Source organism: Podarcis raffonei, chromosome 2 (assembly GCF_027172205.1).
Source record: "Podarcis raffonei isolate rPodRaf1 chromosome 2, rPodRaf1.pri, whole genome shotgun sequence".
In the NCBI taxonomy this organism is placed as follows: Eukaryota; Metazoa; Chordata; class Lepidosauria; order Squamata; family Lacertidae; genus Podarcis; species Podarcis raffonei.
In genome coordinates this window covers 84,206,474-84,230,353 of record NC_070603.1, presented here as the reverse complement: position 1 = coordinate 84,230,353, position 23,880 = coordinate 84,206,474, and the positions used below count along the sequence as shown (strand labels likewise).

The following is a 23,880-nucleotide window of genomic DNA, read 5'->3' as shown; positions in this document are numbered from 1 at the left end:
ATGTCAGACATTTTCTTCAAACAATCTCCCTCTGGACACATTGAAGTTTCTTATTCTGAAATAAAATTCCCTCTAGATTTATGTTAAGGCTACTAGGGCAGCTTTTATGAGCTGGAAACACAAAAAAGGCTCAGAAAACAATTGGTGCAACCCTTACCACACAAGCCAACAGCTAACCATGCCAGCTCATCTTTTTATCAAAACCATATCTCTGTCTGATGCAAGCAGCATCCAGGAGTGTTGAATGTACTATACAGAGGGTGTGACAAGTTGAGACATCCTGATCACTATGAATGGCCAACTAGAGAGTTGCAATAGACAGGAACAAAACAATGCTAACTCTCTCTAGATTGCGGGAATTCCTCTTCAGGAAGTGAGCACTCCAGCTCTGGGGAAGCAACAGAGAAGCAGTTTGAAACTAGTTTGCAGTTTGATTGAGGAGTGGAAACTAGGAGACTGAGAATTAAGGATTGCCTGAAAGTGAAGCATCTTGAAGTGCAGAATCTTCTCTCTTTCTCTCTGGAAATCTGGTACAGGACGAGTAGATCTGCTTGGCTGCATATACTTTATAGGCAACTGCTTGCTTCTACTTTGCCATTGTGTGGATATTTCCAAATGGAGCAAAGGCTACAAGCATCTCACTGCTCAGAAATGGGGAATACATAGTAACAGACCAGAGATAGCTAAATGAGGTATAATACATTTCACACCTGAAAGTAGCCTCAACTCAGAATACATTCTGAAGGCACCATGTACGCACACAGGAGATGCATCTAACTTGTAATGGGCAGAACTCAGCTATTGCCTCCCTGATGATTCCTGTGAATGTTTCCTCTTCTCATTTCTTTTACCAAATTTTTCTTCAATCTACGAGCACCAAGGTACATCATTCTACAACTCTGACCAATAAGTGCAGAGTATTTTTCATTGCAGTCAGCAGATTCTTGTTCAGTGCACCTCCCCCCTTCTCTCTCTCTCAGGATGCATTACATAATCTACACAGCAAATTTCTTCAAGGGATGTTCAGCAAACTGAAGATCAATGGCAGCATCCAGAAATGCTGGGGCAGCAGGCCAGATTAAAATGCTTGCAGTTGCGATAACTGCAGGTACAGTAACTGCCTGTCTTGCTCAGAGAGAGTAAAGCAGGGATGTTACAGGAGATGAACAGGATCATGGAAGAAACTTCAGACCCAAAGAAAGTGTATTGAGGAGAAGGAGCCATAAAGTTACAGGAAGATCTAGATCTGTACTGGGCAGATCTTTCACACATGTTCATGCACATTTCCTTCCCAGCAGCCCAGCCAGCATGGCCAATGGTCTATGGATGATGATAGTAGACGTTCAACATCTGGAGGGTCACAGGTTTCACATCCCTGTTATAAACCAGCACTGGCTGCATATGAAGCACACTGGATATTAGCAAAGCTTTAAGTTAGGTATGCAAGTAGATTTTACCAGCATATAACTAACAAGCATTTTCTGGAACATAGTAGATCAACAGGAAAAACTTCAAGACAAATCCCACAATCTACAGTTCAGAGAAATGTCAACTTTTGAAAAAGTATTGGAATAAAGACTTGGAAAGCATAGCAAATTGCAGGTATCAATAAACCAAGGTTTTCCCCCTATTTACTAATAATTATTTTTATTGACAACATGTTTCCCGCCCAACTGCTATATTCTAATTATGAAGGCCCCAAACCATTCTTCTTACATGACAGGTTCAGTTGAACACCTTCCCCCCAAAAGTATGGCCTATAAGACCTGGAGTACAGAAGCTCAAGTGATGTAACTAAGCTGCACATGGCAATCCCTGGTCCGTGAAAAGGATCTAGGGGTCTTGGTGGACCACAAGCTTAACATGAGTCAACAGTGCGACGTAGCAGCAAAAAAAGCTAATGCTATTCTAGGCTGCATCAACAGAAGTCCAAGGGAACTTCAAGGGAAATAATATTACCACACTATTCTGCCTTAGTCAGAGCACATCTGCAATATTGTGTCCAATTCTGGGCACCACAACTTAAGAAGGCTGTTAACAAGCTGGAATGTGCGCAGAGGAGGGCAACCAAGATAATTAAGGGCCTGGAACCTAAGCCTTACAAGGAGCACTTGAAGGAGCCGGGTATGTTAAGCCTAGAAAATAAGAGACTGAGAGGAGATATGATAGCTGTCTTCAAATATCTTAAGGGAAGAGGGGACATGCTTGTTTTCTCCTGATCTTGGGGGTAGGACTTGAACCAATGGCTTCAAGTTATAAGAAAGGAGATTCTAACTAAACATTCGGAAAAACTTTCAGACAGTAAGAGCTGCTTGGTAGTGGAACAGATTCCCACGAGAGGTGCTGGACTCTCCTTCTTTGCAGTTTTTTAAGCAAAGGTTGGATGGCCATCTGTCATGGATGCTGTAATGGCTTTAGGGGTTGCTTGTGCGTAAGTTACCGCCGCTCTGGGCTAGGTTGCCTGGTTAAACCGTTTCTCTCTGAACAGCCATCCACTCCGTGGCTGTTCAGTCGCTGGCAGAATCCGTCAGTGGGCGTTTCTTGAACCTCTTCCAGCAAAGAAGTTCTTTGACGCCAAGTTGCCGCCTACTTTCCCTGCGCGGAAGTCTTCTGCGCAGGGTGGGTGTGGGCAGCGGAGGACCTGTGCTCTCCTCGCTGGTCTCCTGCGAAGAGTCCTGGAGCCTCCTCTCTGCTTCCCCCATCGGCCCCCCTCTATCCCTGGTGTTGCGCTGATTTTCTTCCCCAGCCGGAGACCTGCCTCTCTCCCTGCTTGGCCCCTCTCCAGCATCGCCTCCTCCTCTAGTTCCGATGGCAGTTCCCTGACAGATGCTTTAACCGAGATTCTTGCATTGCAAGGGGTTGGACAAGATGACCCTTGGGTCCCTTCCAACTCTAGGATTCTATGACAGGGATCAGCAACCTTTTTCAGCTGTGGGCCGGTCCACCACCCCTCAGACCATGTGGTGGGCCGGACTATATTTTGAAAAAAATAATGAACGAATTCCTGTGCCCCACAAATAACCCAGAGGTGCATTTTAAATAAAAGGACACATTCTACTCATGTAAAAACACGCTGATTCCTGGACCATCTGCAGGCCGGATTGAGAAGGCGATTGGGCTGCATCCAGCCCCCAAGCCTTAGGTTGCCTACCCCTGTTCTATGATATCCTCATAGAAGCTCCTTTCTGCACCTTTTTCAAGCTCTGCAGTATTCTTCTCGAATTACAGTGATGAGAACTGGTCACATATTCCAAGCACTGTTGCACCACAGATTTGTATAAGGGCATCGTGACATTGGCAGATTTATTTTCAACTATTTTCCTAATGATCTCCAATGTAAGAGCTCGCTTTTTTCACAGCAGCCACACATAGGGCCAATGTTTTCCTTGAGCCAGCTACCACAACCCAAAGAACTCTTTCCTGGTCAGTTGCTGCCAGCTCAGATCCCATCAGCATATATGCAAAGTTCGGATTTATTAATTTTTTTGCCCCAATGTGCATCACTTTACATTTGCTTACACTGACTGACATTTGCCATTTTAACATCCTTTCCTCTGGTTTGGAACAATCCTTTGGGAGCTCCTTAGAACTGTAAAGTTGGAAGGGACCAGAAGGGTCATCTAGTCCAATGCCCTGAAATTCAGGAATCTTTTGCCCAACATGGAGCTCAAACCTACAATCCCAGGATTAAGAGCCTCATGCTCTACCGACTGAACCATGAGCCATAATCCTTGCTGTCCCTTTTTCTTTTTTTACCACCTTAAATAATTCGGTGACTTTGCCATTTCATGGCTTACCCCTAACCCCATCCTCCGGCATCCACTATCAAATCTAACTGGTGTCCTTCATGCAACCTTACAACATACCAGTTTACTTATCTTCCTATTTAGCAAAGATCTGACCGTCCTCCCTAAAACCTTTCTATGAAAGAGATTTGTCCCTGTGCACAGTCCTAGTCCAATTTAGACTCCCTTGGAGATGCGTTCAAAACATTTCCACCAGTTGGCAGGTCTTGATGTGGGACCTGTAGCTGGGCTTTTAACAACCATTTGATCTGCAGCACATAGCAAGTGCTCACGCTTATCTTTCTGGTTCTCTGCAACTCAAGCCGCTTTTAACGCTTTTAAAGGCGCATGAGGAGGCCACGGCAGGTTTCCCCCTCTCCCCAAGTAGCTGACAATCCTACGCACAGAAGTAAGAGCCAGGGAATAATTGGAAATCCCAATCCTCTAGTAATTGCTTCATCTCCTGGGACCTTTCAAATAGCCACCTACACCCTGCTGAAATTTCTTTATCTACACAAGCCTTAAAAGTTCAGAAGCCCTGTCCTCTTTTCTCACCTGGGTCCCCTACTGCTTAATCTGAAATTTAAGCATGCAACCTTTTAATCTTTTTTTGCAAGAAGCTTCTCACAAGGCATTTGGGGCAGACATTGGCTCTGGAATTCAACTGTTCTCTTCTTATAGCTCAGCGGCAGAGCACCTGCTTTGCATTCAGAAGGTTCCTGGTTCAACCTCAGGCATCTCCAGGTAAGGCTGGCAGAGATCTCCAACCTGAATTCCTGGAGGGCCACTGCCAGGTAGCCATCATTAATGCCACTGGGTGAGATGAGCCAAGGGTCTGACTCACAACAAAGTAGCTTCCTATGTTCTTATTATGAGGCTTATTTTGCCGTATTTGTTTTTAGCACTGTAATTTTTACATATTCTAACAACTGATCGTAGAATTGTAGAGTTGGAAGGGACCACGAGGGTCATCTAGTCCAACCCCCTGCAATGCAGGAATCTTTTGCCCAACGTGGGGCTCGAACCCACGTTCCTGAGATTAAGAGTCTCATGCTCTACCGACCGAGCTTTCCAGCACTATTGTTTACATTGTGTACAGCACTGGGATCCTTTACGAGGAAGGGTGGTATATAAATGGAATAATTATTAATGATCAAAACTTAAAATACGAATCCTTCAGATGTTAACTCAGCGTTTTCAACTTAGGTTTGTATTTCTAGCTACTAACATGTAGATTTGGGAATGAATTTTGTACAAGAAATTTGTTTTGTTTTGTTTTGCCTTTCTCAGAGAAACTTGAGGCATATAGAAGACTGTGCAACTTCAGATATGGTAGCTCACTGAGTGACCTTGGGCCAATCACAGCCTCTCATAAGTCTCTACCTCATAAGACTGTTGAGAAGATAAAGTGAGGAAAGGAGAACCATGGACACCACTTTGAGCTCCTTGTGGGGGGGAGGTGATATAAAATATGTAATAATACTCCTGGAATTGGATGTTGTCTCCTCTGGCTTCCTGTTGGTGAAATGCTATTACAGTGGTACCTTGGGTTACGAACTTAATTCATTCTAGAGGTCCGTTCTTAACCTGAAACCGTTCTTAACCTGAGGCGAACTTTCACTAATGCGGCCTCCCGCTGCTGCCGTGCCGCCGGCCCACAATTTCCATTCTCATCCTGGGGCAAAGTTTGTAACCCGAGGTACTACTTCTAGGTTAGCGGAGTTTGTAACCTGAAGCGTTTGTAACCTGAAGCGTTTGTAACCCAAGGTACCACTGTATAAGGAAATCATGTGGATTAATCTCTGGCTCCTTGATTGTTAACAAGTTTCTGACTATAAAAAGCCACCTCATCCTTTGCCAGATAAGCCTGGATTCGTCTACTATGACTGCAAGGGGGTCTTTTCCAGTCCTGCAACATTTTTAGATAAATCAATCCACTTTTCTTTCTTTTCTATTCTTTTTTTTTTTTTTAGAGTATATTGTTTCAAAAATTAAGCGCATGCTTCTTGGCTCGACACCCATCTGATTAATCGTCTCTCTTCCCTTCTGCAAAAACGAAGCTGTACGTCACAGTCCTCTTCGCACAGTGCAGTGAGCAACGTATAACCAAACAAATCCTCCCTGACATATTAAGCTTTCTCGGCCACATCCAATATTTCCTCTAGTCTTCTCGGGACTAGCATGGTCCTCCATTAAAGTCTCAAAGCATCAAGCGGCAAAGCCTTCCTGCCCTCCAGTCATGGCTTCAGAATAGAACGTTCTTAAAGTATTAATAAAAAAAAGGGCATTGCGAGAAAGTACATTATTTTACTGCTTTCGTATTAGAACGCTGGGCTGAAATTGTGGCACTTTCACGGCTAAAAGGCTAGATCAGGGTAGCAAACGTGGCATCCTCCACTGTGCCCTAAGAATTCCAGACATATCTGCGTTAGGCCTGGCATATATCAAAGTTCACATCTGAGCCTAGGGAGATATAAAGGCCGGCTCTATCGTTAGGCACAGGTCACCTCAGGCAGTAGATTCTGGGATGCAGGGGGCAGCAGTGCCAGTCACTCCTTCTAAGCCATTCTCCTGTTAGAGGACAACAAAAAATAAATGTGTGCATCATGTAGTGTGTGCTGTCCCCACCCCACCCCAAGCTAGACAGATGCCCTCAAGTACATGGAGGGTGCTGTCCCATCATAAATGTTCAAGTAAGAATCAATGGCTAGCCTGTTCAGCTTCTATAGGGAGACACTGCATTGTCCTTTGCCCCATGCAGCAATTGCCTTGCGTTGGCACTGGAAGGTTCCTTCCCCCCTTCAGCTATCATATGTGGCATGGATTCCTGGCTGGCATCACCCAGAGCCATTTGCTCTGCAGGCTTCTTTTGGCAAGATAGCTGCTTTCTACTTGTGGTCTGCTGGTCACAATGGTGGGACATGAGCACAAGATTACAGCAATAAAAGGTAAAAGTTAAAGGACCCCTGGATGGTTAAGTCCAGTCAAAGGTGACTATGAGGTGCGGCACTAATCTCACTTTCAGGCCGAGGGAGCCAGCATTTGTCCACAGACAGGTTTCCAGGTCATGTGGCCAGCATGACTATATCGCTTCTGACGCAACAGAACACCGTGACAGAAACCAGAGCATACAGAAACGTCGTTTACCTTCCCACCACAGCGCTACCTGTTTATCTACTTGCACTGGTGTGCTTTCGAACTGCTAGGTTGGCAGAAACTGGGACAGAGCAACAGGAACTCACCCTACTGATTGGCAAGCCCAAGAGGCTCAGTGGTTTAGACCACATCGCCGCCCGTGTCCCAATTTACCTTTACCTATTACAGCAATACTTCCACACAGCAATAAGGGCAAATGGATATGGCTTTGCAGACACAAGCCAGTCCAACGTGTGTCTACAGGCCCACCATATTTAGCAATGCATACGTTGTTGCTCATACTTGATGTAAATACCATCCCCCCCACAGTGACTGCTTGCGCAGAATGGGAAGCAGCTTGAGTTTTAAAAAATGGGGAGGAGATGGAAGAACATACCCATTTTTACATCCACACTATGAAATTAGTTTCTTCAGCTTTAAAGCAAGTACAATGGTACCTCGGGTTAAGAACTTAATTCGTTCTGGAGGTCTGTACTTAACCTGAAACTGTTCTTAACCTGAAGCACCACTTTAGCTAATGGGGCCTCCTGCTGCTGCCGCACCGCTGGAGCGCGATTTCTGTTCTCATCCTGAAGCAAAGTTCTTAACCCCAGGTAATATTTCTGGGTTAGCGGAGTCTGTAACCTGAAGCATATGTAACCTGAAGTGTATGTAACCTGAAGCGTATGTAACCCGAGGTACCACTGTATAAGGAAACAGGATGGGGGGGTGGAATTCATGCAACCTAAAGAACACTGGCACCAGATGAGAATTTTTGTCTCAATGCAAATAGGTACACCAGTGAGGGAGAGGATTCTTACATGTGATTTATATAAAATAGTTCTCAACCACCCTTCATCACAAAATTTCACAGCAATGTCATGATAATGGCTAGGGGGGATTAAACCTTTCAGGCCTGCCACAGCTATTTGGGGGGGGGACCCACATTACTGGTTAAATGTAAAAACAAACTTTCATTTATCCCCATCAGATTTCTACATAGCAACCTGGAGGCTCTCCTACCTAAAACATAGCAAAATCAAATATTCAAGACTTTATATAGTCTCCATTTTCTCTATACCAGAAATGTACCACATACCAGGTGTTATTGCCCTTTGGTTCAGCTGTCCACAAAACACATGCCAAGTCCTTTGACAGAGCTAGGCACGCTTCAGATGCTTTTCGCATGCCAAATGGATGGCAATGCAGGATAAGAAGCTGAAGAAAGCCTTTTTTAAAAAAGAAGACGAAGAAACGAACCTACTTTCTGCACCTTTTACACTGACATTACAGACATGGGGAAAGAAGCGGGTCACCAGGGGTCCTTCATGAGATCAGATCACACACACCTATCTTCCAGTAATCCGGAATAACCGACGATTATCAGCACCTGATTCTGTCCTCCGAGCACTAAAGCAGATTACAGCTGCCACTCCGAGCATAAACAGACAGCAACGAACCGAGAAACAAAGGAGAGGCGAGCGTGCCTTCGACGGAGTAACGGAGAAGGTGCCCGATTTCCAGGGGAACTTACAGAGGGTTTGGAAGCCTTTCAGCCTGATACTAGAAGTCTTGCGAGTCCCACTGTGTCCAACGGGGGCTGGCTCCCTGAGGAGGATGCCAGCCGACGTGACAAGCGACCGTGTGAATGCGCCAGAAGCGACATCGCTTCCTGGGCTGACACAGCAAAAACGTCCGCTCGCAGAGGGGACGCAAACCGGCGGATCGCTCGACCCGTACATTACGCGTGGTCGGCCTGTCGGCGGAGGAGAGGGGGCTGTTTGGCCTAAAGAACGAGCGAGGAGGATAGGCGGGCCTGGGCATTAATTTTAGCCGGGAAAGCATCCTCTCCTGCCTTGGCTGCACTGGCCAGCATCCAAGCCAGGGATGCCTGTGCAAGCGCGCCCTTGAGCCACACCGGCCTGGCCCTCCGGAGTCCGACCCCCGCTGCCAACATCGTGACACAGCAGGGCCCTCTGCTCGTCGCACGGTCCCCGATGCGCCACCGGCCGGCGCCTGGGGGCGAATCACGCAGGAGGAGCACCGCACGCAAGCGATGCCGCAGCGCCTTCCTCCGGCTGCCCGCGCCTGCCTTGCATTCCACCGAGTCTGCTCACTCCATCGCAGCAGCAGCAGCGGCAGCAGCGGAGGCTGTCTTCTCTCCCCGCTCCCCCGCCGGCCTGTTAACCTCCCAGCCCCTCTCCCCACCGGCTTGCCCTCCTCCCTCTCCTCTTCCCCGGCCCCCAGCCGCTCTGCGATGCAAACCCCCCACCACCCCCACCTTGCGCCGCACCAGCTCGCTCGCCTCGCCGCACCTGCTTCTTCGGCTGCGCGGCGGGGGGGCGGGTTCCAACCCCGGGAATCGGCGCGCGCAGCGCCCCAGCACCACCACCACCACTTCGGCCGGCCGGCGCCTTTGGCCACCACCCCCTTTCTTTTCTGTCGATTGAACCTTAAAGGCAAGGGCCGCGCGTGATTCCCCACCCTCCGACAGAAAAGGGGTTGGCTCAACGGAAGGCCCTTCCCCGCCTCCTCGCAACGACAAGGCAGGCCGAGGCCACCCAGGCGGCTTTGCGCTCGCCCGCGCCAGGCGAGGGACGGAGATGGCGAATAAAGGAGGCAAAGGATCGGCCCGCCGCGTTCTGCACTTACTGGATTCTTGGGATGCGACCCCAAATGAGTGTAGAGTCGCGGAGAGATTCGCCTTTGGCTCAAATGAAGCGGCATTTTCACGCTGGCACCTTTGGGGATGCCTCCACGCCGCCCCATCCCGAGCAATGCTTTCCCCCCTCATCCCTGTGCAAACGATAAAACGGAGCTAAAAAATTGTTCATTTCGCACCAAAAGGTGCTTTTTCCTTCTTCAAAAAACCCAGCCCCCAAAACGCAGTTGTTATATGGGGTTTATTAGAAGCATTTATGTGCTGCTGTTTTCCTGCGCTGAAAAGTGAATGTAGGCTTGTGCTGTCCTATTTTTCTAGAAAAGGAGGTGCCAGGGCTCACCACGAACTTCTCCCTTGTTCTCTTAGAATGCCAATTCTAAGACCTGAGAAGTGCCAGAGTTGAGGTCCTGTGAGCTCTGGCTAAAAAAAAGAAAGCCCTGGGCTTGCGTATTATACGAACAGTAAAATATAATACAGACTTCTGTAAGGTGCCATTGGGGTTCACTTTGGCACTTTTAGACCCTTGGTGCCTTGCCACTTTAGATGGCAATGCACATTACTTCACATACATGGTCTCTTACAGACAACCGTAAGAACAGAAGAAGGGCTGTAGCCCATCTAGTCCAGCATCCTGTTTTCAAAGCAGCCAACCAGTTGCCTGTGGAAAACCCACAAGCAGGATTCAAGCTCACTCTCCCCTCCTGTGGCTTCCAGAAACTGGTACTGTATTCTGAAGCACTGTTACCTCCAACATAGAGTCTTAAGAACATAAGAAGAGTCCTGCTGGGTCAGGACAATGACCTCCCTAGTCCAGCGTCCTTTCTCACGGTGGCCAACCACATTGGATCCCCACCAACTGGTATTCTGAGGTATACCACCTCCAATACTAGAGGTAGTACGTAGCCATAATGACTAGTAGCCACTGATAGCCTTATCCACCATGAATTCATATTAACACCTTCAAAAAGTCATCCAGGTTGGTGGTCATCACTACATCTCGTGGAGAACAAATGCCACAATTCTAATTGTGAGCTGGCTGAAATAGTACCTCCTTTTGCCTGCACTGGATCTTCCAAATTCAGCTCATTGGGTAGCCCTGGGTTCTAATACTACGAGGAAGGGAGAAAAAAGAAAACCCACCTACTTTCTCCATATCATGCATAATTGTACACATCTAAATAATGTCTCCACTACTCCCCTTTACTCTAAACTCAATACTGCAAATATTGTAACCTTTCTTCACAAGAAAGTTGCCCCAGCTCCTTGGTTATTTTGATTGTCCTTTTATGTACCTTTTCCAGTTCTACAATATCCTTTTCTGAGTTACAGTGACAAGAATTGTATACAGAATTCCAAGTCCAGTTGCACTTTAGATATGCATAATAGCATTATTATATTGGCAGTTCTGTTTCCACTCCCTTTCCTGCCAGAATTACTTACGTTAACAAAATCTGCCTTGTTCACTGTGACGACCTTGTTGAATATGTAGGTGTGAGCTAATCTCTTAGCTTTGAAGCTATTAACCCATGATAGATGTTGAATTCTTTGGCATTTCATAGATAAGTAATCTTGCCATGCAGCAACCAGTTTTGCTGGTTTTACCTTGCACAAAACCTCCAACCAGGTTTTAAATTTGTTTAATGATGCAGAATTGCCTAGGGAGGAGATGGGTTTGTGATGTCACTGATGTTAGCCAATATATACCTTCCTTGCTCAGATTTTCAGGCTACTCCACTATAAAAACATCTACCATCAAGCCCATCAAGATCTCATTTAGAAAGCATGAAAACCACCACCATCAATTTGAAAATGTCTTATCAGTCTTCACTGTATTGGGGCTGTTTGAAGTACCTGAACTAACCTTTGGAATGATTTATTAAAGATAATGCTAACAGCCAATAAAGGAAATCCATGGGTCAAAGTTTAACTGGGTCTTTAGAGAACTTTCCATAGTCGTTGATAAAATAATGTTTAAAGAATATAAGGATGTATCAAAATGGGATCACTGCACACTAAGTGAAGGTTAGTTGCACTCTGAAAAGCCTGACACTAATAAATAGCTTTTTCTAGTGCAGTGAACACTTGTTTTCACAACAAAGGGAACTCCCTGTTCAGGTGCAGGGATGTAATCATGGGAAAATGGGAGCATGAGGGATATATTTGGCTTATTTGCTAAAGCAACTTCTTCAAAATAGCCTTAACAGATTACAGATTAGCAGTGGGTGAATACTGTCTAATTTTCTTGGTGTCTTGCATGTTGCGGCATTGTTTTTATCTGTTTAGGAATCACTTCTCCTAAAGTAATAATAATAATTTATTATTTATACCCCGCCCATCTGGCTGGGCTTCCCCAGCCACTCTGGGCAGCTTCCAAAAAATTACTTAAAAGTAATTTCACACTACAATAAAAGTAATTGAAAACATAGAAAAATAGTTTAAAAGAATTGTGCACGCATGCACACACACGATTTCAAATCCAGCAGAGATACGAACTGGAGTTAAAAAACAACAACACCAATGTCTATTTGGAAGGCTTGTGGAAAGCGGAAAGTCCTCAACAGATGCCAAAAGGACAATAGAAAAGGCACCTGTCTGATATGCAAGGGGCAAGGCAACAAGATGGCGATGCCCCCTCCTTGGCCTGCAGGCCAGATACTTCCTTGTCTATGTTTCATGTTGGCGGCATCCCCAACATGGCCCCAGCTTGGTGGGGTGTGGCCCTGTTTCCAAGGGCACTGTGGATGTCATAGAATCATAGATTTGTGGCATTGTAAGGGACACTGAGGGTCATCTGGTCCAACTCCCTGCAATGCAGGAATCTTAACTAAACCATCCAGGATAGATGGCCATCCAACCTCCAAGGAAGGAGAGGCCTTTGCCTTCTGAGGGAGTCTGACTGTTCCACTGTCGAACAGCTCAGTCAGAAAATTCTTCCTGATGCTTAGTCAGAATCTCCTTTCTTGGAACTTGAGTTCATTGGTTCCCTTAGCTCCCGGTTCCTCTCTGCCTTAATGGAGGCAGCCACCATGACAGCGGGAGATCGTTGGCAAAGGAAAAGCAAGGATATATCAGGAAGAACAAGGATATATTTTGAGTTCTTCACTTGTAGTTTTATAAATCATTTAAAGTGTCAACATGAATAGAAATTATTAATATTGCAGTTGTTGTATAGGGGATTATTATTATTACTGGAACATAATGGAAATTAATAAGATTTTGGAATGCAGAAATAAAGAAAATCAACAAATCATCAAATCTAGCACGCAGGGGGCCACTTTATTTAAATTATATAATTCGGTATTTGAATGATTGGTATTAATAATTGTATTATAAATTGGTATTGTTATAATGAGGCTATTTTTGGATTGTAATTGAAAACTAATTAAAATTATTCTGAATTCATTGATGTCCTCGAGAACCGGGGAAAACAAGCTTGCTCCATCTGGGAAACCCAGACAGATGGGCAGGGTAGAAATAAATTAGTAGTAGTAGTAGTAGTAGTAGTAGTAGTAGTAGTAGTAGTAGTGACAGCCCTTTAGATATTTGAAGACAACTATCATATGTCCTCTCAGTCACTTCTTGTCTAGGCTAAACGTATGCAATCCCCTTAACTGATCATTGGTTTCCAGACCCTTGATCATATTGGTCACCCTCCTCTGAACATGTTCCAGCTTGTCAATATCCTTCTTAAATTGTGGTGACCAAAACTGGACACAGTACTCCAGGTGTAGTCTAACCAAGGCAGAACAGAGTGGTATTATTACTTCCCTTAATCTGGACACTATACTTCTGTCCATGCACCCTAGAATAGCATTAGCAAGTAGCTCCAACACACCAACTGCATCTTCAAATCCAGGATCAATGGTCAATGGTGTTGTTGTCCCACTATCCTGCATCCTAGGTCTCTTATCTATGTCAGCATTTCCCAGCACTGCTTCAAAAAGAAAATGGCGGAAGGGGGGCAGAGGTGAAAGATGGTGGGAAGCAGGAATGATGGGGAAATCCTTCTGCTCCCAGCAATTGGTTGGCCTATTGTACAGGTTATTTATCTACTATCTCTTTTGGAATGTGGTTTGTTTGTTTGTTTGTTTGTTTGTTTGTTTGTTTGTTTGTTTGTTTACTGCCCTGCTTTCAACCTATGTGGACATTTTCTTCATCTGCCAAGGGTCACCATTCACTCAGGAGACAACTGTGGTTGTCAGAAAGCTAGTCCATTCCTGTGTATGCTTCAAGCCTTTGTATCCATAGCTGAACGACTTCTGAAGTGAAACAAGCCAACTAACCATGAGCAGAAGTAAGGTGGCCAGGTGAAAAGGGGGATGGGGCTCCTATGTATGGCTACTCCATACAAAAGCAGGCTACACCACCAGTTTCATAATCTCCCCAAGGCAGCACTATGTTACCTGGCAAATGTTTACTTCTAGTTTTAAGTAGGTATGCAACTTTGTGTGAGAGACAATAAGCCATTTGATGAAAGTGATACAGAAATGTTGAAAGGCTTAAGGCTCCTGATTATTTGGTTATGAGGTGTAATTAACTATGGCGTAAGCAACTGGCATCATCATTCTTATGATGAGAGATAATTGTCTCTTTGCCAAAAAGAATTTTGATCCGTTTTTCACAAGGAACCTATTATCCAGCTCAATGTTCTATATAATCGTAAAAGAGGAAGAACTTGTTTGACAGAGACTGCCTTGTGTGCTGCCATTCCTGACTCTGTCTTAAGGAATATGTTTGTTTGCCTACAAGCTTTAAATTATACAGGAGTAAATTTAAAGTAAAGCTAGTGAAGTGAAGTTCAGGCATCCCCCCCCCCCAACTTACCTGTGTATTACTCACATGGCTCCAGGAAATAAACAAACAAATAGAATCATACTAGGAAATGCTGGGGAGTCCTCATGGCTCGTGAGGAGCCTCCCCGGAGCCCAAAAAGACTGTCAGTGAGGGTGGAGGAAGCCCCAAATAGACTGGAGGTACACCGGGGCTTTGTTTAGGCTGCTCAGCTTCCCCGTCTAACAGCTGACACACAGCGTAGAGCAACAACAGCAGCAGTCACTTTCCCACACGTCCTTCAGCCTCCAACTGGCCCCAAAGTTTCAACTGTAGCTGAAGAGAGAGTTGTGTGGCGAGAGAGAGGGAGAGAGATCTGAAGAGCAGGGGAAACATTTTAGTGGGTGCTGCCCACTTTATTTCACTTGCGCACCCAAAGTCCTGGAATGTAACCACATAAGGTGATGGGGGCTGCCTGTATAGTAGCCGAGTACAGTAAATTAACTAACATGGTCCAAAAATTCAACCATTCAGTTGCATACAAGCAAAACGGTACATGTTTATTCAGAATAAGTTAAGTCCCACTATATTTAACAGGACTTTCGCTCTAGTAAGTGTGTTTAGAAGTGCTCCCATAAGAATTCAGTGCTACCTGATGTAAGAATGGGAACCGCATTCAAGTCTGTTTCATGCAATCGCTTTTCAACTACAAAGACTACCTTTTCTTGCTATATTCAAATAAGGCAAGAGTTTGTGTGAATGACCCTCCAGAACTCACAGAGCAAATGGTCAGCTATTTCCATATATGGCACCATGTGCATATTCCAATCCAGGAAGCCAGGAAAGGTCTGGACCTTTCTGCTAACAAATAAGTTTGCCAACCTACCATATCACTTCCAGGGGTATGGTATCAGGAACGTGGACTCCCAGAGCGCAGGGGAAGAGTTAGACTCAGAAATTGAATTAAGTGGACGAGGGACCGACTCTGCAGATGAGAGCTGGCTGACAGAGTCGAGAAAGGGCAGTTCGACCCCCCACTTCCCAGGGAAGACTCTGTTAGCTCTAAGAAGAGGAAGAGTTGGAAGGCAGCCAGAGCGTTGCTAGGCAATCAGCAGATAAGCAGCGGTCTGAGTCTGTGTTGAGTGGAAGTGGGGAGGGGGCAGACCAGCCTCTCAGTCCCCGTTTGAGGTGACTGGATAAGATCAGAGGGCAATGGAAGGGCAAGAGGGGAAAGGCGGGAGTTTGGCGTGCTTCCTGCTGCGGGATGGACGAAGATTCAGACTGGCCAACTATCGTAAATGCAAGCAGGCGAGAAGCTGTGCTCTGGATGTGTCTTTTTAAAAATAAACTTAAGTACATAAAACTGCCGGAGAGTCATTCCTTCTTATCAGGGCTTGCTTGCCTACCAGAGATCATTACATGTGGCTTGGGCTGGATTTGAAGGCCAAACTCCAGGGGCTCCCAAACCACTACCCAGACGGTGACAGATAATGAAGTTAAAGGCTAGCATTTGCCTTGTTTGCACCATCAGTCAGAGCAACCAGACCCTTGCCCTCTTGACTAATAAAAACCAACAGAGAGGGAACAGCTGGCTGGGCCAGGGAGGTGATCAATGCCTCCTTACGAGAGGGGGTGCTTCCTGCCTGTTTGAAGAAGGCAGTGGTAAAACCACTCTTTAAGAATACTTCCCTGGATTCAGAAAACCTAACTAACTACTGACCAGTTGCTAATCTCCCTTTCCTGGGCAAAGTTCTGGAGCAAGTGGTTGCAGACCAGATCCAAGTGCTTTTGGAAGAAACTGATTTTCTGGATCCATTTCAATCGGCCTGGTTTTGGCACAGAAACTGCTTTGGTCGCTTTGTATGGTGACCTCTGTCGAGAGAGAGACAAGGGAAACATCCCTGTTAATTCTTCTCAACCTCTCAGCGGCTTTCGATACCATCGACCGTCGTATCCTTCTGGAGCGACTCTCCGAACTAGGGATGGGTGGCACCGCTTTGCAGTGGTTCCAGTCCTACTTGGATGGTCGTTCCCAGAGGGTGTTACTTGGGGAATGCTCTTCAGCCCCATGGAAACTTCAATGTGGGGTTCTGCAGGGCTCAATCCTATCCCCCTTGTTGGTTAATTTATATATGAAACTGCTGGGTGGGGTTATCCGGAGATTCAGAGTATGTTGTCAGCAGTATGCTGATGACACTCAGCTCTATTTCTCCTTTACATTTGCAGGTGCGGCGGTAGAAGCGCTGGACCAGTGTCTTGCCTCAGTAATGGCCTGGATGAGAGCCAACAAACTGAAGCTCAATCCACATAAGACTGAGGCACTGTTAGTGGGGGGTTCTCTAGACCGGATGGGTGGGAGATTGCCTGCTGTAGATGGGGTTACACTTCCTGTGAAGGAGCAGGTTTGTAGCTTGGGGGTACTCCTGGATCTTTGGCTGTCGTTCGAGGCTCAGGTGGCCTCAGTGGCCTGGAGTGCCTTCCATCAGCTTCGGCTGGTGGCCCAGCTATGCCCCTATCTGGACAGAGATAGCCTAACTACTGTTGCCTATGCTCTGGTAACCTCAAGGTTAGACTACTGCAATGAGTTATACATAGGGCTGTCTCTGAAGACGGTTCAGAAACTTAAGCTTGTGCCGAATTCAGCAACCAGCCACTCTGGGCAGCTTCCAAAAAAATATTAAAATACAGTAATATATCAAACATTAAAAGCTTCCCTAAACAAATTTGCTATAATTTGAGGGCGTTTAAACTGCAAAAGTGCAGGCGCCTGCAGTGTTTCTTTCTGATCAGGGTTAGCAAACTGCTTTTTGTTCATTTGTTGCCCTAACGTATCAGGAATGTAAAACGATTGTAAAGCATGAAATGACTGCAGGGAGACCAGCAAGGAAGAGTTATGTGAAGTGAGTGTCTCACAACTGAAGTAATACACATTGCAATCTAAACAGAGTGCAGAGGATAAGACCATTAAGTCCATGCCCTAAAATTACTTCGTCACCCACACTGCTGCTTGTTTCCCCTCAAATCCAGCTGTGTTAACTAGCCTTGGTATTTTGTCCTATCCCCTTATTTGCAGCTGTTTTGGTGCAATCAGAGGCTCCAGATGTCACAGTTAATGATGAGACAAGCAAGGATGCAGCTAGACAGCTCTGCCTGGATTCAAGTAGCCTCTAATAAGATATACGGTATCTGTTTCCACAGCCTTTCTTCAAAGCAATTCTATGCTAGCTTTCTTCAAAGCAATTCTTGCTAGCCACATTGCATATTCCCATTTGCACCTCACACTGCCATACTGATCACTGCTGCTTGGCTGCAGGGGGACAAACCAGCTCCCTGTGCCAGAGTGAAATAGTATGGCTGTGATCCAAAGCCACTTTACCCAAAAGTAAGCCCAAGTGAATTCAGTAGGACTTACCTCTGAGTAGACATTCTTTTTTTAAAAAAAAAATATTTATTAAAATTTTCCATTGTAATACATTAAAAAATCAAAAAAGGAAAAAACAAAAAAGTTTAAAAACACATAGAATTCACAATCCTTATTTTCAATAACATATTTCCCTGACTTCCCCACACCTCCCCCTCTTGTATTCCAATTCAAATTGTTGGTTCAACAAGTTCTTATCCCTAATTTTTAACCTTTTTATATTTAGTTCATTTTAAAAAACCACTTTTGCCTTATAAACATCAATAGTAATACATCAGTGCTTATTCTTAAAACCTTTTTCTAAAGTCAGCCTAAATTCCCTTCCACGATTTCCTCAATTCTCAAACAGATAACAAAAATAAAAACAAAACAGATTATAATTATACACCCTTTGGATTCCCAAACTCCCCCCCCCCTTTCCCGGTTTCAATCCCCAACAAACGTCCATCAATCAATCTACTATCAGCCTGGAGATCTCACGTCCGAGGCTCTTAATTCTCTCTCAGTTCCTCTCTGCCAGTTTTTTTGATAGCCCTTGGTATTAAACACCAAATCTCGGAGAAGCACTAGTCCAATAGGGTCCATGTTTCTTCCAGCCAGACCTCCATACTTAAAAGTGGAGCCTGAATCTTGTTTCTTACTCCTTTCAAGTCCAAATGTCCCCAAAGCTCCAACTTCCACCTTAATCAAATTTGTAATCCTTGGGTCTTCCGATTTCCACATAAGGAGATCTCTCCATTCTTCAGTCTCCAATTCAGACCAAATTTTCACCATCAAGTTCTTATTTTCCCTTGTAACCATCATGTCAGGCCTCTGGCTCTCCTTTGTCATCTGCAACATTACATCTCCTCCTTCCTTTTCCTCAGAAACAACATATATCTCTTTTTTCACACTCTCAAAACTCTCAAGTTTCTCTTCTTGTCCAGCTGCATGGGCTTCCTGAGTCAATTCCTTATCAAATTCAATGGATTTGTTTACTGTTAAGTCCAGAGTTGCAACATTTGTAGCCAAAACATCAATTTGGCCTTGTAACTTTCCCAAGAGAAGAAACACTCTGTCCAATTCAGCCTGAATTTTCCCTCCTTCAGCCATTCTTGTAATGTCCCAAAATCCCCTCTAGAGGGATTTTGGTTACTTAGTATTCCTTCCAGTTCAAATCCAAAAGTCAAATTAGTTTGTATCAGTTCTTCCTTATTTTCAACAAAGTATAGTCAAATTGTAACAAATATAGCCAGCAGAAGCAGCAGAAACAAAGTTCTCTTTTTCCGTCTTGACAGCTTGACAGCTAATTTGACAGCTGTCAAACTCTTCAATGTCTTTTCAACAGGCTCTCTCGCGGATCACTCCCGGGTCCGGGGAGGGGGTGGCACTTCAGCTCCCAAAATTAGCTCTTATCCTCCAGTAAAATTTCTTCTAGTGCCAAATCGTGAAATTAATGTCTTTTACCCAATAATAAAAGAAAGAATTCTCTCGACCTTAGTTAGCAGGTCCTTGCTTTAGATTGTTTACAGGACGGGGAGACGGACTTCCTGTTTACGCTTTCCCCGATCGTGCCTAATTCACGAAAGAAAAATTTCCTTAGAAATCCAATTTCCGTAATACTCATGGGTTGTTATTTTAAAGTCCAAATCACAAGAAGAAGTCAGCACTCTCCGGCCATGGCAGCGCGGCTTCACTCCGCAGGAGAAGCAGTCGACTCTCAGCACCGCGCCGCTCACCCCGTCCCCCGTTCCAAAGCCTTTAAAAAGGCTCCTTCGCAGGTCGGGGGGCGCAAATGGTGCCCGCCGAGTCACCAGGTTCACAGGCTTCACCGCCTGTGATTTTTAAGGGTCCCTGCGTCGCCGCAGCGGTAAGACCCTAATCCTGTGGAGCCGATTCCCTCCGGAGCTCGGAGGGAATCCGCCATTAGCCGATGGCGCTAACCCGGAAGTCCCCCTGAGTAGACATTCTTAGGACTACTGTAACAAACTTTTTGCTGCCGAATCCAGCGTTCTCCTACGATCCTTCACTTGTGTTGAGGCCCAAAAAATATTCAGTTCCCCTCTGACTGGACTATGGAATCCATGCCATTGATCTAAACTGTGTTGCACAATTGGATCCTGAAGTTTAGAAAACAAACACAAAACCTTGCTTTTCACTCACCTGAGTGCAAAGTACCCTGCCTGTGCTGCCTGATAATCCTGGGGTTTTCTAAAAGACTCAGATGACTCGAGTAAGCAATTATAAACCCTGCCACCTGCTGGACACAATTCCTTAGCTCAAAGGCCATGTTGCCAGCTGCAGTTACAACCCTGTGTGCGTGTTTGCACTGTAAAACGACACCTAGCACTTTGACAACCTGGGATGTTCTGGCATACCTGCCAACACTTCACATTAACCCAGGAAAGTAAATATGAGTTGAGCTAGTTAATTTTAATTAGGTCACCATGGGATAATTAAGTAGTTACACATATTGCTGAAATTGTAATAAGGAGCATAAAAGGGCACACGTGACTGTGGCCAGGTTTTCATGTGTGCGTTTGCAAACACCCTGTCATTATTGGATGATGCACCTTCAGATGGTAAGAACATGGTATTTATCATGTCCTAGAAAACTTGACTTCTTATTAGTCCCAGATTTCAGAAGAGGGTTGCTAACTGATTGTCTGCCATGTGGTCCAAATCAGCAAACAAGGCAGGGATGTGGTTGGACTCCATCATCTCAGACGGATGTTTTATGGTGGATGTATCCTGCAATAAAGTCATGGCACAATTAGAGTGCATTCGAGGTGGATTTCCCCACGCTGCCACATATTGCTGCCGGAGGAGCTACAGCATGAAAAAAGGACAAAAAAGAAATCAGAACATTGATATTTCAGCAGGATATGCACTGATTGGAAACGAAGCAGTGTGATCACTCCAAAACTTTTGCAAAGTGGAATTTCATGTGACCACACCAATAGCATCATGAGCACAATCACAATGGACGCACAACAGAAAGGACGCATGGAAGGGTTCTGGCTTTGGCCATGCTGGCTGGGTGTCATAGGCCAGGAGTCAGCTTCACCTGCTGAGCAGCAGCCTGAAGGAGCAGAAGGCAAAGTGACACCTGCTGATGATCAGCCTTCTTCCTCCGGATGAGAACCAGCTGGCTCCAGCTTTCTTAAGCTGGGTTTCCAGCCTCAGTCAGTTGCTGGAAACATGTGTCGTTCCTGGCCAGACCTTGCTGCTTCTTGCTTCCCGTGCCCTTGGACCCTCGGCTTTCTTGACTCCAGGGTTGTCTGACTACGTGAACTGAGATACTCCAGACCTTAGGACTGGACTGAACCTGGAGACTCTACCTCCAGGCAAGTACCCAACCCCCACCCCGAGACTCAGCTGGTTGGCTGGCTTCTCCCTCCACTGAGCTCCACCATGGCTGGCAACACAGGACTATGACACTGGAGACTGGTGGTTCAATGACATTGTGGTGGAACTACGTGTTCTCCATTATTGATCTAAGGGTGCAATAATGTTATTGCTTCCAGACTTTTGGCAGCAAACATTATTAGCTTGAATCCAACCTTGATTGCCCCTTGTAAATTAGGACTGTAAGTATAGATTCAGCCAACCCCAAGCTGTTCCATAGGTTCCATAGACTCCCATTCCCTAGGCCAGCTCATCTTCAGAGTGGACTTTGATGATGGTGGTGGTTTTTTTCCCCTCCTGCAAAGTTGGTACCAGGATAGTTCTATGCTTAGGATGCATTCATCTGCCCCGGCTGCAACAAAACATTTCTCTCCCATATTGTTATCTACAGCCCCAGCAGCTGCTGTAACTGTCCACCGGTCTGACATTACCTCATCCTTTTTCTACCAAGACAGATGGATGCCAACAACAATATAATTTTTTGGGGGGTGTCCCTAACAATTTGTTTTATTTCTGTTAATAGTAATAATAAATGCATATGCCACTTAATACCAAAATAAGCTTTTAAGTAGTTTCCAAGCATAAAAACCAATTACAGTAACGTTAAACTATAAAAACCCATAATTAAAAGATGTAATAAAACAGTCCCATTAAAACACAAGTACTGTAATTAAAACAGGTCAGGAGATCAATTGTGACTACAAAAGCCTACACACACACACGCTAGGGACAAGGGAAGTTTGCTTGAATCCACTTATTGACAATGCAACCAGTCTCATAAAGTGCCAGGCACTGAGCAAAAGGAATAAGCCCAGTAAGCATTGCACCGGTTTATTGAGCCAAGAACAATGCTCTGTTATGCCTGCCAACTTCTGATGCATTGATATGTCATTATTATTATTATTTATGTTAGCAACTAAATAAAAAATAGTAGTAAAATGATCATTAGTATCCAAGGGCGAGATACAAATTAAAAATATCCATTGGAATGCAGCATATTTTGTATTCCAGTCTCCTCCCCGCACACACCAAATTTCCATTTAAAGTTCATGTCGCTCTGCCTTCATATTTCTCCCAGGCTGAAGTACCACTTGTTATGTTTTGTGCTTTCCTTTTGTCACGTATGCTCCCATCTCCCTCTATTTGTCTAGTTCTGGAACACTCACATCTGTGCTTTCATTGTTGCTTGTGCCTTGACCCCAGAGCTATTTTGGAAGACTAAGATTTGCCACCTAAATGGAACTGATGAAAACCTGCCAGAACCGCTGCTCATTTGCATTTGCAGTGTACGGCAAAATATAGAACTGGAGCTGGGGTGCCAGTTCAGAATTCACCAAATGATGGGCATTTTCTTGAACTGCCCCCATTCCCCCACCCCCTGAGCAGCCTATCTCCAGAAGATCCCTACCCCCTTCCTGTTTAGCTGTTGCTAGAGAAGCAATCTGCACCACATTTCTCTTATCTCTCCCCCCAGACTTCCTCTCTGCCTTGGAAAGGATCATCAGAATAATTGCCAGGTGGCTAGAGAACTAGCAGCTGTTGCCCTTGGAAATTCCCTGTTGACTTCCCACTTCTGCTCTGAGTTTCCCTCATGTGGCTTTGGGCTTCTCTACTTTTTCTTTCCTTCTCAGGATTTCTGTTTCGGGGACAAACACTCACAGAAGAAGGGCCCTGCTGGATTAGGCCCGAAGCCTATCTGTCTCATCAGTCCCAGGTAGCATATTCAGGAATTGGCACGAATGATGGGAGTTGTAGTTCATCATCTGGAGGTCTACAGGTTTGCCACCCCTTCTTTACCATTTCCCCTTTGGGGGTCTATAGATCTAGCCATGAGTGTGGAAGGGACACAGACACTTGCCCTAGCTCACAAACCTCTTGCATGTCATTCTGGAGGGTGTTTCATGCAGGGGTATAGCTAGGGACTGGCTAGGTTGGCTCCCACCCAGGGGTGCGTGCAAGAATTGTGACTCTCCACTCTTGCTAGGAGTCCGCCCACCCATCTACATGCTCTCCGGGCCACTCCTCCTTTGCTCTGGGCAGCGGGGCAAGGCACACAGGCTTCTCTGGCACCTTGGCAGATGAGGTTGCTGGCATGGACCATCACAGCAGTACTGTGGGGGCTCCTCCCCAGTTGGCCAGTGGCACTATTAGAAGAGTGAAATTTTGAGTTTCTGCTCCATGGTCTCTCCTGGCTTCAGAGCTGCCAGTACATCTCCTTGTCAAGGGTGCTAAGGAGCCTAGGCATGCCTCTGGTTTCATGCTAGGAATTTCCCATAGCCCTCTCTGGAGGTCCTCTGAAGAGTGGGAGTAGTGGTGTTACAAAGTCTGCATCACTGCCCTACCCCATTGCCCTGATTGTTCACTCCCTCTCCTCTGCTAATCCAGGCAAAAAGGGTTCCGGGAGGGAGATGGAGACAAAGGGAATCATTTATTGTTATTGTTATTGATATTGATATCAATTTATTATTATTAATTTATTTATTGAATTTGAATTTATTTGAATTTATTTCTTGAATTTATATACCGCCCTATACCTCTGGTCTCAGGGCAGTTCACAGAATAAAATCAAGATATTAAACCACAAAATACCTAATACTATAAAAAGAAAAACCCATTTCTCCCCTTCTTGCTGACTGGATAGTAGAGGAGAACTGGATCCCCTTTAAAGCATTAGATTAGGTACAGTTGTGTACCATCTCATAGGGGACACTTTTATAGAG

At 45.3% G+C, this 23,880-nt stretch overlaps 1 protein-coding gene across 4 annotated transcripts in view; it reads right to left on the bottom strand.

Moving 5' to 3' along the window:
- LOC128408339 (monoacylglycerol lipase ABHD6-like) overlaps positions 1-9,321 on the bottom strand; it is a 32,270-nt gene extending 22,949 nt beyond the window's left edge. Inside the window, exon 1 of one of the 4 annotated variants that reach the window (XM_053377925.1) lies at positions 9,236-9,321. The gene's annotated coding sequence lies outside the window, so the exon portion shown is untranslated. Of the gene's footprint in view, positions 1-8,454; positions 8,752-9,201 lie in introns of those variants that run through there. The other 3 variants (XM_053377927.1, XM_053377928.1, XM_053377929.1) reach the window with 3 other exon arrangements.
- Between the last annotated feature and the right edge of the window lie 14,559 nt (positions 9,322-23,880).